Source organism: Gavialis gangeticus, unplaced genomic scaffold, assembly GCF_001723915.1.
Source record: "Gavialis gangeticus isolate Ggan-Ray unplaced genomic scaffold, GavGan_comp1, whole genome shotgun sequence".
Taxonomy (NCBI): Eukaryota; Metazoa; Chordata; order Crocodylia; family Gavialidae; genus Gavialis; species Gavialis gangeticus.
The window spans coordinates 8,371,319-8,377,224 of NW_017729003.1; the positions used below are offsets into that span (position 1 = coordinate 8,371,319).

General features: G+C 40.1%; 1 protein-coding gene across 2 annotated transcripts in view; it reads right to left on the minus strand.

Moving 5' to 3' along the window:
• CISD1 (CDGSH iron sulfur domain 1) overlaps positions 1-5,906 on the minus strand; it is a 31,036-nt gene that overhangs the window by 6,201 nt on the left and 18,929 nt on the right. The window lies entirely within an intron of this gene.

The window sequence follows — 5,906 nt, forward strand, 5'->3', positions numbered from 1 at the left end:
TATCAGTGAGATAGTATAGACATGCCACAGAACAGGGGTAGGCAACTGCCAGCACAGGTGCCAGAGTTTGTCACTCAAAGGCATTTTGATTGGCACATGTCCCTCGGGGAGGACAGTGGGAAAGAGGCTGGGGCTGCACTGCCACAACAAGGTTCAGACCCCTCATAGCTCCCTTGCCATCTGCCCCTGGCACACCAACATTTTATAAGTCAAGGTTGAAAGTGTTTTGGGCACTCTGTCCAAAAACATTGCTCACGCCTGCCCTAGAAGCATCCAGACAAGTCTTTCTCTACATTTTCTCTCTATTAAGGATGAACACAAAAGAAAAGACCAGGTCTACATAAGAACAAGGCTCACCAGTATAAAACTATACTGACAAATCCTCTTGGGGTGGAAACGGGTTATTACCAGCTCAGAGGCCTAAATTAAATATTCTAGTACTAGTTTAACTTCCAAGAAATTATGCTCTACCATGCATTCCTGGCATAAACCTGAGCAAAAAGTCTTAATAGACTTTCTGTACAGAAGTGGGGATTTAAAAACATTCCCTTTTTCTGTAAAAGGCACTAAACAGTCTTTGAACAGAACAAACCCAAGAGTAACTCCCTCAGCTAGAAATAGTAGATTGGCTCTTATGCTACCCCCAATAGCTCTATTCCTGTGTGTGCTGGAGATAATACTTAAGTCAACAGTGAGACTATGCCAGACCTAACTGCTCTGGGTTGTCTTCAATCCAGATGTAATTGGTGATCAGCACTCAGGTTTTGGTAGCAAGGAACTGCACAAAGCCACTCCCTAATCTGTCCACTTGTCTTCATCCAATGGCATTCCGTTAGCTGCTAGTATTTCTGGGGTTATAAACTGCGATTCTTAGTGCTGCTGCAAGCAGACCATCCAACACTTTCCCACTGAGTTTTGAGAAAGTCTACCTTCCTGGATAACCTGGACAGCATTCTGGGAAAGTAGTGGAGAACCATAAATGTTGAAGAACCAATATTATGATGTAATCCATTCAGATGTAATCCACACTGGACTTGGGCAAAGACTATTCATTATAGACAGCAACAAACGTTAGCCCCAATACCAAAAGGGACAGCCCGAGTTAACCCTGCAGTGAAAACAAGTCCTACCTGATGGAGGTCTGACAAGTCCTGCCTCCCCTCCCTTGATCACCAAGACCTTCTACTTCAGCAACACTCCTGAACCACTGAAGGATCACACACCCTTAAAACTGAATTATGCATCTATTTACAGGACACACTTAGAAATAGCAGAAGCCATCAAGGCAAGGAACTTGTTCCACTGAAACCTAAAAAAACTAGGTTTTTTTGTCTTCCCCCTTTGGGGTGCAATTAAGTTTCATTACCTAAACCCCATCCAAGTAACTTCCCACAGAACTCAATTAAAATCATTCCTTTATTGCCAGGTTTAGGAAGTGTTATATAGTATTAGAGGTTTCAAAATAAAAAGAGGAAGACTTTAAAAGTTGGTAGACAGTTGTTGAAAGATAGACAGTTACTAAATGACAAATGTTGGTACAAATAAGGGCAGAACTGTTCACAGAAAGGAAAGCATTTTAATTCTTGAACATGAGTGTGATAGTGTGGGCTTTATCACAAAAGCAGTCATTATGTTCCAGTCACTGCATGCTTTAGTTTACTACCTGGCAAAACTTAAAGCCAACAGGGGTCATGAAGTGCTGATAAAACATTGGTCTCTGCTGCTTCTGGACACATTATCCAACTGTTCCAGACTAATCTGATTGATTAGAAACTCCTCTTTAACAACTCCCCTTCCCTGCCCCACCAGGTTCCATGAGAGTGGACGGTTACATAATATTTCCAGCTACATAATATTTCACTGAACATATTTCAATGAAATGCAGACCTTAGAGAACCCATTCAAATTACAAACCATCACAGCTGGTACATGCCAGTTTGCACTCCACACATAATAAGCTATAGAAGCATAAGCAAACGTTTAGGAGATAGACAAAGTGTAACATGGTTGACAGGGGCCAGGGTTGTTTATCTTGTGTCACCTGACCCAAAGGTGCATATTCAAATACATTATAACTCTTTGAGCTTAACCTCTTGTCTAGTGTCACTGCAGCACATAACAAAACAAAAACAAAACAAAGTAATCCTTATTAGAAGACCTCATTTTTCCACAAGTTTAAGATTTGCTGTCCTGCAATATCTGAAAACACAGCTTCTTATAGCTATGCAAGGTTAAAAAAAAAAAAAAAAAAAAAAGAGACATGAACTTCAACATTTTAGCCAACTTTAGTTAAGAATAAGTTATGCTAACATTAGTTTTTTTAGGTCCTCTCAAAATAAGATGAGAAAAACTGGATGACGCTGAAGGTTAACACCATCTGTCCTTATTAAAAATGCAAATGTGCACAGCCAGATGGGCAGTCTACTGAAATGCAGTCATCCTAAATTTTTGTATAAAAGTATCTGATGCACGATATAGCAATGAAGTGGGTTCTAGATTATTTTGTTAAATCAACAGGGACTCTGCACCAAAGGCCACTATTGGGCAAGTTTTTCTGTAACGTGGAACAAAGCTTCCAATAGTATCAGATTTCACTGGCAAACAGAGGTCAAACAGAGCTATATGAATGAATACTCTGAACCAAGTTACATTTAAGATTTATTCTCAATCAAGTTCTCTTAACTTGTTCTTGTGAAACATACCAGTATGTAGTTTTCATATAAGCATACAACGTTCAAACAAATTTTAACGTTTTTTTTGTTTGTTTGTTTTGTTTGTTTTTTGTTTTTTTTACAAAGGACATGGTTATTTCACTACTTAAGAAGACTACAGAAGATATGAATATTCTGTAGAACTGTTTGAGCACCATCACCAAGGATTTAGCCAGTGGTTCTCAATCTTTTTAGACACCCCCATTTTTTATTATTATAGAGCAATTCTTCTGATGCCAAGAACTCAGAAAGACCACACCACAACAGGTGAGAATACTTTTAACATGATGGATTCCTATCCTGTGAATGATGTTTGCACACCTAGCAGTATTAACACTGCATGGTACCCCATGGCATCCCTGAAAGGGTCAAGACACCCTAGGGGAATTTGCATAACTGGGTGAGAATCACTGGTTTAGCCACTATTTAGAAGTTTTAGCCGGATTTAGCAAGTTCTTATTGCTGGCATATTTAGCATCTTTAGATACACTGCATCTGCATGCAACTATATCTGTACTTGATCAGTGTCTGAGTGGAAAAGTAAACATTGTACATCATTTAAAACCTTCACTGCATGCAGGTCATATTGTGTGTCATGCATGTACTGCAATACAGTTTTATAGACTTTTTTGCCACACCTTCATTTTGCACACAACATTTTCAATGAGTTGCTCATTAACTACAAGATGAAATTCCTTAAAAATAAGGAAGTAGCCAAACTAATGTTTCCTGCATAGTCAACTGCAATAAAGCCATATCCATAAAGAGTGGGAAGAGAGCAAAACCTACAGCCTCTTTAGAGAATTACATCTTTTTATCTGAAAAATCTCCTTTCAAAACTAGAAGAGACTATTTATGGACAATAGATCAAAACAGAACAGCAAAAAATGGAAACTACAGGCTATGAAGGAGTACACTGTGAAACAGCATCTAATTGCTGGTTAAATATGCATTCACTCAGCTCTTTATACAGCCTCTTTATTGAGCCCCCAGCTTGCAAAGGGGTGGCTAACCTGCAGCATGCATGGCACAAGCAACATTCCAACCTGTCTCACACAGGCTACCAGAGAGGACACACAGCACAGAAGTACATACGGCAGGGAGCAAAAAGCAAACCAGTTGACTGGGCAGTGGAAAAGGATCAGAATGGCATTTGAGGAGGGTGCGGAGTTAGCTTGTGGCCAACTGCCAAAAAGTCTGGCACCACTGAACTAGCATATTGAATCATTCTTTTAATGCAGCGGTGTTCAGTCTTCTGGTGCTGCATGCTAGATGAGTGATGTGGGTCTGGTCTGTGGATCAAATCCAACACAGGGACAGTGTGTGCAGTTGGTCCACTGGTGCAATCCCGTGTGCTGGCCCAATTCTGCATGCAAACCCAATCTCATACATGATCCAACCCTATGTACCAGATATAGTCACACATGGCACAGTCTATCAGGCAGGGCCATATCATCCAGCCCACAGGGCTCCCCATGTGTTAAGAAGTGTGGCAGCAGCTGAACTGCAATTAATGCTATCACCATCCCTTACGTATTCAGCATCTCTGCATTTCAAAATGGCATTCAACAAGCTTTAAAGTGCCCCTGCCACCGTTTTGAAACATGGGAAACTGAATATACAAGATACTGCAGGTGTTATAACTAGAGCAACTCTGGAGAGCTGCTCTAATTAAAACACTCCCCACCAACCCTAGAGGACATGTAAAAATGCCCTGAGTGTTTACCTGGGTCAGAGACCCTTAGAGGTATCAAGCTTCACACAATCACTAATTACAATTTCAAAGGAAAAAGACACCCAGACATATCTATTGGGCTTCATATGAGAAGGAAGTCTCATACTGAGGAAATCATTTTCCCCTCTTGAATAAAGATTCCAAGGGAAATTTGAATAGGGATTCATAATAATATTATGGCCCTCCTCGACTACAATTAATAGGAAGAACATCCAAGATAGACGGGTGGAAGAAGATCTTCTGCACAATACATACACTTCCCAGAATTAAAGAGAGAAATAAATACTGTAGCAATATTTCCCCACCTTTAAAGAAAAGAGTCTCGTATGCCATGGGGAACTTATGGTCCCCACCTGCAAAAGCTAGAAGCGATCTCCAAAAGCCAACAGGAAGACTTACCAATCAAAATGTTGACTATACTCACCGAGAAGCTGGTGCTAATCCAACCAGGGTGACATTACTGTTTTATCTTTGTATACTCTCCCCAAATTTAAATGCATCACTTTTTCTTATATGACCTCATATAATCAATCTTTTTCTGATTTGCACCTTATGAACTGTTTATCATAAGAGTGATTTCAGCAAAGATAGCCGCCACCCCTTTATCCCTCTTCCTCCCAAGGGCCTCTCTGCCAATTAGTTCCAAGGCGCAGGGCCACATGAAGGGCAACTAACATTCAAGATGGCAGCCATTCCCTTGTCTCCTCCCTGGTTCCCAGGCCTCTCTGCCAATCAGCAGTGAGGGGCAGGACTGCCAAAATACATCCATGAAATGTCTACAGAATTTGATTATGCCACAAGGAACCTGCAAAAATTGGTAAGTCTAACCACAATTTAAGTAGACCTCTAATCTTGTTTTCCTGTGTACTGCATCTGTGAAGTGGTAAGAGTTCTTAGCTTTGCAATGCTCCACAATTTTTAGCTCCAAGCTGGAAAGTTCCTAATATTTCAGTTCTTAGAAGCAATATTTAGATTAAACAAAACAAAACAAAAAAACCCTTTACTTCTTCACTCAGACTCCAGAGTACCTATGCAGTCTGTTTAACTATCCTTCAAACATGCACTATTAAACAGTAAGATACAGAGTTTAAACGCCAACTTCTGGCAAGTATAACCCAACTTTATACGCTGCAGCACAAAAATCGTACCTGCAGTGCCAAAATTCACAACCAAGGCTTACTGCCTTAAGGAGTCACATCACAAGCCCCAGACATTTAAATTAGGTCAGACAAGTTTGGACCGTAAGTGGTGTTCACAAGCCACTGAGTAGAATCACATATTGGGAGCCTCTGGTTTGAAATTTAAGCCAAGTTTGGTGGCATGGTTTCATTGCTTTTTCGGTATTTGTTCATAATAATCTATATAATGCATCTGAGGCTTTGGCACTCAAGTTTAAAATGTTGCCTTTCAAAAAATAAGCTAAGAGCTTGTAAAAAAAAAAAAAAAAAAAAAAAAAAAAA